The sequence below is a fragment of the Gracilinanus agilis genome, chromosome 2, assembly GCF_016433145.1.
Source record: "Gracilinanus agilis isolate LMUSP501 chromosome 2, AgileGrace, whole genome shotgun sequence".
In the NCBI taxonomy this organism is placed as follows: Eukaryota; Metazoa; Chordata; class Mammalia; order Didelphimorphia; family Didelphidae; genus Gracilinanus; species Gracilinanus agilis.
Window position 1 is genome coordinate 368,016,306 of NC_058131.1, and position 13,484 is coordinate 368,029,789.

Here is a 13,484-nt window from a genome sequence, read left to right on the forward strand (position 1 = left end):
AGCCACTCACAAGCTTTCTCATTACCCCAGTACCCTACATTGACCCACTCACCTACACCATGAATATAAACACTCTCTGACCTAAGCTCACAGACAGGAAAAGGCAGTAGGTTCAGAGATATGAGGGTTCCTGAGGGCTACTTCGGTGTGCTGGGAAAATAAAATGCTCCAAACAATAGTTTCCTGAGACATCAGCAATACTTAAGCACAAAAAGAGGTCAAACTGCATGAAAGCCCTAAAAAGTTGGTATTTTCTCATTCCTTAATTAGAAATTTGAACCTAAATTATTAAATCATATGATGATACTGAAATGTTATTAGGACTTGCAAAAAGGTCCTCATTCTACACACACACACATACATATACATACAGACACACACACACACACACACACACACACACACACACACACACACACATACCCCAAAAGCTTTGTCAGGATTATTACTGGTTTCCCATTTTGACATCCAGTGAATTTTCAGTAAATAAAAATGGTAGAGAAAGGATAAGAAGGATTTGTGGCATGACCCTCATTCCTCTATGCCCTCTATTTCACAGATCCTCAGGGTTCCCTTGACAAGGTCCTCCTTCACAGGAGGATCTGGAATGAGGTGATTAGGTTAATTATAACACTCCCAACTCCTTTCAGGCTCCTTTGTAACAAAAAAAAAAAATCAGTTAAGTAAAACCAGCCAGTATGGTGGTTGAATACAACCTTTCCTGCCAGTAGAATGTAAGCTCCTTGTGGGCAGAGACTGTTTTGTTTTTGTATTCCCAGCACCTAGCACAGTGCCTTGCACATAGTAGGTGTTTAATAAATTGCTATTGAACTGAGTTGGCTGAGGCCTCAATTAAATCCCCGTAAGATTTTTCAAAAACAATATCCAGTGCCACAAAAATCAGTTGCCCCTACCCAGGTATTCTGGTTTTGGGGGTATTGTCAATTTTACAATAACTCATCATATGTTCAGCTATTCCAGTTGCCATGCCAATAATTTCAAATCAGATTCATGATCCTGAAGTTTATGAATTTGAGGCTTATACTTTCACAATGAGTTAGAAATGAGAGCTTGATGGGAAGAAGTTGCAGAATTTGGAAGGGAGATATATTTCCTATTTCTACTAAGCTTTGATTTCTTATGAGTACCCAGGGCTAATTTCCCCCCAGGCTCTAAACCTGAGAGAACAATCTAATTTAAATTGTGGACAAAACCTTTCAAAAGAATATAATTAGATTTCTGCTGCACATTCATGGGGAGTGAAGAACAAAGGTCAGAAAGACACCTAACTAAATTAAATCCAATGGCAGCTTGTTGAGGTAGTCATGTCCCAATCTGGGGGAAAAGAGACTCAAATTGTGGATAAGCTATGAAGAAACTATTCAATGGTCTGGTGTCTCCATCACCATTGGGCTCCTAAAAGGCCAGCTGCAGAACCATGTTGGGGAGTTTCTGGGAGGAGAGTCACCTACCCATGGTTGTATATAGGAAGCAGTAGCCCCTCCCCAATTAAGGCCTGTTGAGAAAACTTTACCAACAGTGTGTCACCTTCCCACATCACAGCAGTGCAATCAACAGAGCCATTTCAGTGGGAGGAGGAAAATTTCAGGAAAGTTGCCAAGAAATCTGAGATTGTGGAATCTGAGTGTTGCTGAAGCTGCTTCTGTCTTGATTCCAGAGTAGTGTCTAAACTCAAAGAGATCCTAAAAAAGCCCACAATACACAAATAAAACCAATGAACATTATAAGAAATATGCTTATTATATATATATCTCTCTTCCTAAAGCTACATTTAAACATAGCAATAGCTAAATGTCACTAATACTTATATCTGTATTTTGTATATACAGCCAAATCTCAAATCCCACCTATGAAAAGATCAATAATATGGATAATCCAAAATTATATTTAATCAAAAATTCAATTATACTTGGTTTTGGAATAAGTGTTTTTTTTTTGTAGTGCACTTGCCATCTTAATTATTCTTTGTTTAAGCTAATTTTTAAATGTTTCTTTTTCATCTGAATACTTATCAACTATATTGCAGCAGGCTGACCAAGAAATAAGCTGAATAATTTAAGGAAGTCAGCCTGGGAGTCTACCTTTCTAAGTGGATAACACACACTTGTAGAAATGACAGCTTATGGTATGATACCCATTATACATCCACATGTACACAAGTCCATTAGACCCATATATGTGCTTTATTGCAGGAGCTCAAGTAGCCTCACAGAACATAAGGGGATCAGGACTAAGTCCTGAAAACCAGCTAACAAAAAAAGAACAGTAAGGTGATGAAAGGTTCGGTACCAAAGCACAGTCCAGGTGTTCCTGGGACCTGGTTCTGGAACAAAAGAAGGGAGTTCCTCAGTAACAAGCCTATCACAATCATTGAAGTGAGATGAGCCTTGTCACAACTTTCCTTTTCGACAGGTAAAATGGTCTCTGAATTATTCAAAACTCCTATTAAAACAGTAAAAATAATAATAATAATAATAATAGCAACACACAGAAACCAAAACCCCTACTTATCTCCTTGCAGGAAGACAGCCCTTCTCCACTGTAAAATAATGTATAGCATCTGCCACCATGATTCTACAGAAATACTACACTTGAAGTTACTCTGTCTGTTTTATGGGAGAAAGATCCATCTAGCAAAAAATTCTTTTGTCTGAGAGAGAGGAAACATGGAGTGACACCAACACATTCTACAACACAGGAGTTTCCATAGCTACTTTCTCCGTAGTGGAATAAAAAAGATCATTCACTCTACTTGGTACTTAAAGCTAGCTGCTCTATAGAGCACCTTCTTTAAAATGATGTACTAATGTAATGTTTTGTAAATTTCTAAATGGTTTTAAATGGGATATTATCTTTTTCAATAAACTTACATATTTTTCTTAGGTTTTAAGACTCATTTACTAGCTCTGAACATGCTGACCCTATAAAATGTATATCTGGGAAAGAAAAAAAAAAGTATTAACTTCCAATACTGGCATTCAAGATCTGGCTCCAACCTACTTTCCCAGGCTTCATGTACTTTGTGTTTCAGTCAAACTAGATCGTTTTGTCTCCTGTCCTTGTCTTGGCTTCTTCCATCTCCATACCTTTGCCCACACCATTAATCATACCAGGAATACAATGAGCTACCATTTTATCTGTAAAATCCCTTGCTTCTTTTAAGAACCAACTCAGGAGCTAACTTGTGCCTAAAACCTTCCCTGATTCACTTTAGTGCACTTACCCCCAAATGAAAGTGATCTGTCTCTCTCCTAGGAGGGGGACTTTGCCTGGACTTTGCCTGGACCTCCCCCCTATGCTTATCTCACTGTCCCTTGTAGCAGAGTGATTTATGTACATGGCATACTTCCCAGAAGACTGTGAGCTCCATGAGAACAGAACCTACAACATATATTTTGATATCCTCATCCCCTTTGTACAAAGAAAGTACTCCAGGCCTCTGAGGATAAAGAATGTTTAAGACTGACAGTGCCAATCGGTGACCTGAGAAGACTCAGAGACAGTGGCACTGATATACCCATTCTGGACAAGTTTTTACCTTTGGAGTGGAAAGGGGTAAGACCTGAGCAGCAAAATATCTATAGCAGTTTAGTCTCTTATAAAGAAGACATATAATAATTTTTCATTAGCCTGTAGTGCAGGGGTCGGCAATGTATGGCTCTCGAGCCATATCTGGCTCTTTTGATGGCCAGATGTGGCTCTTTCTGCAGGGGCCATAAAGTCCATTTTTTTTCAGGCGCTGTTACAGGAGCGCACTGCGAGCACTGTATGGCTCTCACAAAATTACATTTAAAAAATGTGGCGTTTATGGCTCTCACGGCCAAAAAGGTTGCCGACCTCTGCTGTAGTGGGTCTGGTTTCATAAGAGAGACATAAATTCCTTGGGGAAAATTACACAGGTGATAAGAATTCACAAGCTGCCATTTCAGAAGAGTTACCACAGAACCAACCAAAGCCATGATAGGGAAGCTGCTTGAATACTGGACTTGGAATTGGGAAGACCTGAGTGCAAATTCTGCTTCTGTAACCTATTACATGTGTGATCACTTGAAAATCACAACCTCTCTAGGCCTAAGTTTCCTTATCAATGAAATGAGTCCATGACCTTAATAGCCTGGGCCGTCTGGAAGGTAAAGGTATTGTTATAACCAGTGAAATAGCATAATTTACCCACATCACATAACAAGTAATCATGGAATGGAGTCAAGAACCCATATTGTTGGGAAAAATCTGGGAGTTTGGCTGAGCAAAGTTAGTTCTTCCTTGATGAAGATAATCCCATCATATATTTAAAGCTTTAATTGACCTTAAAGGCTATGTAGGCCAATTCTCTCATTTTACAAATGAGAAAACTGAGGCCCAGAAAGATTAAGTGACTTGTCACACAAATAGTAGGTGACAGTAGTAGATTTAAATCCAGTTCCCCTCACTCCAGGGTTCTTTCTTCTTCCCTGCCAGTATTAGGATATAATTTCATTAACCAAGCTGAGATTTCAATATAAACTTTACTTGAAGAAGTCTCTTTTTAAATTCCATGCCTGGAAGCTTGCTATATGCCAGAGAGGTGGGGGGTGGCGGGAAAGTTTTTTGGTTTTGTTTTCGTTTTTTCCCTAAAGGAAAGAAAGACAATGATTCAATAGGCAGAGATGAGCTAGATGTTTGGAGCATCAGTAACAGCAAATATTGGGACAGTTCTATATTCAACATGTATCCTCTCTCACTAGTGTTATTAGGCTGCCTGAATGAGGCTAGTTCTAACTTTGATGCATAACTGTTTAAATCATTCACCTCACCCAACTGCCAAAATTATTTGCCCCATTTGGCAGAGAATTAAGAAATTTCTGCGTCACCATGTAGTTATTGCACAATTTCCAGTTCATCCAGGCTTTTTTGAACTAGTTAATGCTCCCAAGTTTTCTACCTAGTATTAATCAAACTCCATTCTGAAGTTTTCCAAACCCCAGTTTCCTTCCCTACTATAAGCATAAGATCATAAACTTAAAGTTTAATGGGATGTCAGGAACTACTCAGTCCAAACTCTTTAGTCTACAGACAAGAAAATTGAGACCCAGAGATCTTAAATGATTTGAAGAGCCTAGCTCTCTCACTTCACACTATACCTATGCTACCATGAATGTTAAGCATAGGGCTTGGTCCCAGAATAAGAAGCTAGAAACCAGAGACTTTATTCTGAATTTTGTCAAATCAGGCATGACTCTGGCCAATGCCACAGTTTCCTCACTGATATCTGCCTTCCCCTGCATATAACCTGACACTGTTCCTACTGCTCTTTTCTTCATTTTTGTGCATGAGACAATCCTAGAAGACTAGCTGCCCTGTCCAGTACATTTATCATTGACACTGATTGTCCCAATTGAAACTCATTTCAGGACAACTGATTGACAAAATTAAAACCCAGAGTGCTTTGTACATTTCACCAACATATTTCCTCACTGTATGTGAAAGAAAATGAGTTTTGAAATTAAAGCAGATTGTTAACTATTTTCTCTGCTATGTTTTTCATTAAAATTACAAGGCTTATTGAAGGAAACATACTCTCAGATGAAATACTTTTTAAATGAATCTAAAGGTCCATTTTCTAAAGAGGCATTTTGAGGAGTTTCAGGGGGAAACCTTATTTTCACTTAAACCCAACTGAAATAAAAACATAAAGCAACCACACCAGTTATCTTTTCGGAAACAAATAAAGGCTTATATTATTGAAGTATGAGAAAGAACTTAAATAAGGTCTTTGGTTCTTTAAATACACCATGTTAAATTTCATCCCAACAAAGCCCAGTCGTCCTCATAGAGAAAACTCTATTCTTCATCATCAACTTAATGCTATGACCTCCACTCCACATCTGAATTTAGCTTTAAAAAAATAACACGGGCATTTCATAGATAGTACATGGTCACAGTGACCCAAAAATTTCTTAACTATCAGCCAAATGGGGTAAAATCATGTGGGCAGTCGGGTGAGGTAAATCTGTTTAAGATATGCATCGTCTAGCACTTCCACAAAGTTCAAAGAGACTCTTGATCAAGGATGAACCCATAACCAAAAATGATGTACTGGTTATAAGAGAGAAGATAAGAGGATGAGTTTTCTTAAGGAGAGAAACAAAGCATCTTTTGCTACTGGCGGAGAAACAGAAGAAGAGAAAAAGGTGACATTTTATATGTATTGTTTCTGGGAATGCTTCCCAGTCTCATCTGCAACAATCTTGGTCCTCCTTAATGCTAGTGCTTCCTCTCTGAAAATATCTCCAATTTATTTTGTACATAGATGTTTTCATTTTATCTCCTCCATTAGACTGTGAGGTCTTTGAGAACAGAGATTCTTTTTTTGCCTTTTGTTGTATCCTTAGCACTTAGCAAAGTGCCTGGCACTTAGTAGTAAGCACTTTATAAAAAATTTGTTGACTGGTTGTACATCTCCTTCAAGGCCTGTCTGATTCCTCCAAGCAAACTTCCTAAGTCCCTTCATCTTGCTTTATGTCTTGGATATTTTTTCTCTTTGTGCCTCATGATCTAGTCCTCTCTTTTTTGTCTCCAATTGTTTCATATTTGTTGTTTTCATCCTATGTAGGTGTTAAGTATGCATTACAATATTAAGGAATTACCCTTAATTGTTGCACCTTCCACAGTAAATCTTAGAATATCATACATGTTACAGATGAGACCAAGAATTACAGATTCACTGGCAGAAGAAGCTTTGACATCTTCTAATTCAACCCCTTGAATTTATTTAAGAGACAATGAGGGAAAAGATACTCAGAGAGTGAATTGCCTAAGACCAGAGAGAGAGTAAGAGTCAGGATTCCAGACTTTCTACTATGCCACATTGCCTTGAAAGATGACAGAATTCTAGAATTTAAAAGTTAGTAGGAAAGACATTAAGGCTATCCATTCCAACCCATAACCAAAAATCAATCTTAACTTCAGTTACACTCTACAATATCTGTCTGCTACTTCCTTGAAGACCTCCATTAAGGAAAATGCCCTTCAGTTTGAGCTATTCACTTTCCTGGAAAAATGAAGACGATAAGTCATAAAATGCCTTAGTCTTCTTCCAGGGACTTCCTTTCTGGAGTCTTAAAGTCCAAAAATAATCATAACACTTTGAACAAAAATTCAAACTCAGTCCTTCCCCTTCTCAGAACAAAGAAAACAATATATGTTTAACAAAAAGAGACATAAGGAAGAAAATTAAAACAAACCAAAATATGAAAATATTCGTCATTGGAGATAGACCAAAGCTTTCCAAAGAGGGAGGAATTGGGAGATCAAAGGTTGCTTCTAGGATTTAACAGATGGAAGGGACTTTAGAAATGTAACTAATCCAAACTTTTCATTTTACAGTAGAAATTGATTGAAGTGATTTCTCCAAGGTCAGTAGGAAATAGTACATGGAATTTGAAACTGGGCCCTCTGACTCCAAATCTATTACTCTTTCCACTAAATGAAACTTTGAGACAAGGATAAAATGGAGTAAAATAAAGAAGGGGCAAAATTCATAAGACATAACTCTATTAAAAAAATCCAAGAAAATGGGAAGGAGCAAAAAAAGATACTGGAAAAGATGATGCTGTTGCATGCTAGAGCAACTGTTTATAAGCAACACTGAGAAGTAATAATGAAGAAATCTCTATAGAAATCTATGGATTTCTTTGGAAACTGAAGCAATATATATTAATTGGGGTATGGTTGAACAAGCTGTGGTATGTAACTGTAATGAAATACTACTGTGCACAAGAAATGTCGAATAAGATGATCACAAAAAAGAAAAGACATATGCAAAGTGAAGTGAGTAGAAAAAGAACACTATACAGTGACAACACTAATATATAATGATCCATTGGGAACAACTTAAATATATGCAATGCAAGGATCTAAGACAACACCAAGGGACTCATAACAAAATGGCTATTTACCACCATAGAAGGAATTGATGAAATCTGAGTACAGATTTAAGATATCATTTTTCACTTCATTTTCTTCAAAAGTTTTGTTCTAATTTAAGTAATGTGCCTTCTTTCACAACATGATGAACATGGAAATATGTATTACATGATAATCACAAATATAATCTATGTCATATTATTTGCTACTTCAGGGAGGGGGAAAGTATGGGAGAGAGTGAAAGAACATAGATCACAATCAGAAAATGATTTTTTAAATTGTATCTATATGTATTTGGAAAAAAATATAATTTTAAAAAAGGAAATCTATGGACTTCTAAGGATATTCTATGGGAATCTCTATGAAAAATCTATGGATCTCAAAGGATACTCTATAGGAATAAAATGGTGGGGAAATTGCAAAACTCAGTATCAAAAGAATAAATGATCTAGTTTGTCCTCTAATACAACTTAACTGCCTGAGAGACTTAAGACAAGTCACTGCTCTTTTCTGGACCTTAGTTTCTTCTTCTACCGATAAAAAGAAGAGACGTTAATGATATCCAGAGTCCCTTCTAGCTAGAAATGCCTATGACTCTATCCTATAGCTCTAAGTGAATAAAAATTATATAGCCAGCTCCATCAATACCATAAAGATGAGGATCTTTATGGAACTGTAAGATAGCCAGTGTTATCAAGGCCACCAAGTCATCATGGGATATGATAGTCTATTACAGGAACTAAGGGGCTCTTATAGTGTCAAACAAACTGATATTAAAAGATAGGTTTTAACAGAATGAGGCCCTACTAGAGGCCACAATGTCCAGAGGATATTAGTTGAAACCATAGTCTTCTAAAAGGATAATTTGAAAGAAGGAATGACCTTTCAGCCAGGAAAAAGGAGAGGAGTTGGAGCTTTACTTGCCTATGCTGCCCCATAGAACTAGAATAAAATATCATTCATTTGGAACAAAACTAGAATTTATTTATTCCAACTCCCTCATTTTATGGGTTGGAAAGTTAAGGCCCAGAGACTCGAAAGGACTTTCCCAAGGTCACAAAATGAGTGAGCAGCAGAGTTCAACTCAACTTAATTTCAACTCAACAAGCCTTTATTAAGTAACTCCTTGAAGTATGCAAAGGGAAAAATGAAATGTCCCTTTCCTCAAGGTGCTTATACTCTACTGAAGAGAGGTTATAACTTATATATAAGTAAACAAATACAAAGAAATTTCAGGATAGAAAGAATACTAATAACTATGGATGGGGTAGAGAAAAGGGAAGGTTTCATTCAAGGAGTAGTGTCTGACATTGATTTATAAGGAATATAGGGGAAAAAATGAGATCCAAACTCGGGTTTTCTGACTCCAAATCCAATTATCTTTCTACTATTGTTAGGGGCAATGTGAAAATTATATACATATGTGATGCAACCAGATTAAAACAGTTCAAGTAGCCAGATGCCAGGGGATAGAGACAGGAAGGCAGAGGCATTGTACAGTCAGAGCACAGTTCTAAATCAGAATCTATTCATTGTGAGGAGAACAAGGGATTTCAAATCAAAGGACTAAGGGATGAGTCCAACTATACTAGCCAATTGACTTAAGCCGAGTTATTTCACCTATTTCCTTATCTTGAAAATAGGTGTACAATACTTTCATTACATTCATCCATGATTTGTTAAGAGGAAGGCATTTTAGGAATAATAAAATGTTAGGTAAATGTGTTGCTGTTATTATTACTGGATTCTAGAGATTTGTTTAGATATCCTTAGATAACAAAGCCGGTTAGCAGTGATTAGAAGATGCTTTAGAAAACCCCCTCGAAGTTGTGGAGTTTGTGCTACTCTTTTTTTGTTGTTGTTTCCTCCTCAGGATCTAGCAAGTTACCTTGTACATATCAGGAACTCAATAAATATTTGTCAAATTGATCTAAAAGGGAAAATATTCCCTGAAATGATGATATCGAAGGTAAGAAGAATCTAAGGGAGAGATCCCCGGTCTGTGCTAGAAGTCAAAAGACCTAGTGTCCAGTCCTGACTATTATTAATTTTTAACATATGATAGAATCATAAGAATACAGAATTGAGTTGGAGGAGGCATCAAAGGTCATCTTGCCCAACCCCTTCTTATATCATGGAGTCAACTCTCCTCTTTGGAGAAGAAAAATAACAATATCCAGCTTATTAACCTCATAGATAGTTGTTGTATTATCTTCTAAATGCATTTCGTTTTTATGTTCAAATAATTACTTAATATCCTCTCCCATTATATCCTCTCTTACAAATTGTCAATGATAATAATGGAAAAAATCTAGCAATGCAATAGTGACCAAAATTGACAGTATATGTATCATTCTACACTAGAAGTTAACCTGGTGTCTCTAACATAATTGTTTTTATATTTTGATAAAAATGTTTCAATATGATCACTTTCTTTTATAACCCTAAATATTTTGCTGCATACACTTAAAAAAATTCAGTGAAGGAGTTCATAGGCATCACCAAACTGTCAGAGGGATCCATGACACACACAAAAAAGATTAAGGGCTATATGATAGGTCTACTGTCTACCACGTCTTTACCAAGTGGAAAGAAATATGCTTCAATTTTCTTGAATAATGATCACCACAACTAATCTGAGTTTTGGTTTTTAATAAGTTGCTTTATTGGCATCATTGTAGACATTGTGCTTATAATTCTAATGGTTTCATTTTCTTACTTTTTAATCAGTTCCTATAGGGCTCCCATTGTTCTCTAATACATCATATTCACTGTTCCTTGTGAAATAATAATATTCCATATAATACAACAAAGACAATCCCCAATCAACAGATACCCGTTGTTTCCAGTTATTTTTGTCACAAAAAAGATGCCATAAATTCATTCCTAAATATATCATTTTTTTAGTCACTGACATTGGCATATATGCACAACAATGAAAATACTGCGTTAAATGATACTAACATAGTGGTTACACCAATTCATAACTTCATCAGCAGTGTATTTGTGTTTGCTTGCAGTTCCTTCAATACTGGCATATTTTAATCTTTGATTATCTTTGTTTCATAGGTGGGAGGTGAAACCTTGGTGCTATTTTAATTTTCAATTAACTAATAATTAGTGATTTAGAGCTTTTTCATGGTTCTTAATTGTGTTTTAATTTTTAAAAATAGTTTGATTCAGATCCTCTAACCAATTATATATTGTGGAACATATTTTATTCTTATAAATTTGTGCTAATCCCTCATATATTAAAATGATAAGATTTTTATTCAAGATTCATGATACAAAGATCATTTCCCAAATGACTAGTTCTCTTCTGATTGTAGCATCATTGATTTTATTTTGGCAAATATTTTAAAATAAGTTTATATTATTGAACTTGCCTATTTTTTCTTTTATAATTTTCTATGCCTAATCCCCCACCAACTTCTGCAAATCTCTCCAATCATACTTGTAAAAGTGCCTCCTTCTATTCTATATACTTTAAATGATGGATCCTTTTATATTGGGCTCAATATCCATGCATGACTTATTGTTTTATACAGTAAAAGATATTCTGTTGAAGGATGTAAGATAAAATGCTAGCATAAAACTATTTTCCCCCAAACTTTCCTAGTGTTTTTTCTTTCTTCCAGCAGTTCTCATCAAATAATTCTTTCCACAGTACTTTATGGTTTTGTTCAGTTAACTGAACACTGCCTTGCTGTGTTCATTTGTTTCTTGGTATTATCAATCTAGGACTAATCTAATGTTTTATTCTTTTTTTAACCATGAATAAACACTTTTGTTGATATACATATATATATACATATATATATATATATATATAATCTGGGACCTATACTTTTAAAAATTATTTTCTTTGAAATTCCCAACTTTCTGTTTTTCCAGATGAATTATTCTTATTTAATTTTATGAAGTAAAATTAGTAGTTTGATATATCATTAAGTATGTAAGTTCATTTTATAGTATTCTTGAGAGACAGCATAATGTAATAGAGTTTGTGACTTCAAAATAAAGAAACTTTAGGTCAAAGTCACACCCTGACATATGCCAGTTTTTTATTCTAAGCAAGTCATTTAATTTCTCACTGATCCCAAGCAATTCTCTTAAGATTAAAATTTTTAGGATGGCTACCAATATTAATTAATAGGGGCAATTTCCTCATTGTTAGTTGCCTACTCCCAATAGTTACTGTTATTATATTTGTGAGCTACACCCAAGAACACAGAGTTCTCTTCATTTATCCATTCCACAAAAAAAAATGTTTGTGGTTGTATTTTTTAAAATCCTATATGTACTTTAGTGGGATAAATACCACGTTATGTGTTTATAGAGTTACTTTAAATGAAATTCCTCTTTATATAAATTTCTTAGGATTATACTAAGATATAGATGATGTTTTAAAGATATTTTTATACTGATACTTGGTTGAAGCGATTAGTGGTCTGTTTCTTTACTGATTTTCTAGACTCTTCTTTGTAAAACATTATATTATCTTCATATAGAAATAATTTTGCCTTCTTTTTACCTTAAATTTCTCTCTAACATTTGCCTTATGACTATAGTCAGCAATTCTAGCTACTATTATTTGCTAAATAATAAATGGAGAGAATGAACATTCTTTTATTTTTGTCCATGAATTTATTAGAGAAGTAACCATTATTTTTTTACTAAAAATAATGCTCTCGTTTTAAAATATGTACTTTTATGGCATTATAAAAGGGCTTTCTATGCCTATGTTTTGGATGGGGAGTAAGAGGATTAACACAAAAGACAGCTATATTTTTAAGGATTACTTTTGTCTATTGATTTAATCTTGCAGGTTTTATTGTTCTTATGATTAATAATAGCTGTTTCTCAATGTCTAATCAATCTCTTTTCCTAGTATAAATTCAATTTTGCTCTAATGAATCACTTTATATATGTATGTATATATCTATATATATATAAAATGATTCATTAGAGCAAAATTGTATATGTGAATGTATATATTGCTATATATGCATACATATATATTGCTATAGACTAATTAAAAATGTATTGAAAAAATTTACAACAGTATTAATCATTAATATTTTATAATTAATTCTTTTTCTCTGCATTATCCCTTCCCTGGTTTGGGCAATAGGATAATAAATTAAGTTTAATAAGATTTCCTTTTAAGAAACTGTTTTAGGGGGCAGCTGGCCTAGAGACTAGAGATCCTAGGTTCAAATCTGGCCTCAGACACTTCCTAGCTGTGTCACCCTGTGCAAGTCACTTAACCCCGATTGCCTAGCCTTTACCACTCTTCTCTCTTAGAACTAATAAATAGTATTGATTCTAAGGTGGAAGGTAAGGGTTTTTAAAAAAAGAAACTATTTTATAGCATAGAGGTTAACTATTCTTTAAATATTAGTTAGAATTAAAAGATGAATAAATTTGGATCAGGTTTTACCCTGTCCCTTGCCTTCAGATCATTTTATGCCTCATTTGATTTCTCTCTCTAAAACTGAGCTATTTCAAATTTCTATTTCTTGTTAATTTGGGGAATTTATTTAAAAAATCACTAG

At 34.9% G+C, this 13,484-nt stretch overlaps 1 protein-coding gene across 1 annotated transcript in view; it reads right to left on the reverse strand.

Annotated features, from left to right (window-relative positions):
* Positions 1–13,484, reverse strand: part of DOCK2 (dedicator of cytokinesis 2) — a 562,271-nt gene that overhangs the window by 262,955 nt on the left and 285,832 nt on the right. The window lies entirely within an intron of this gene.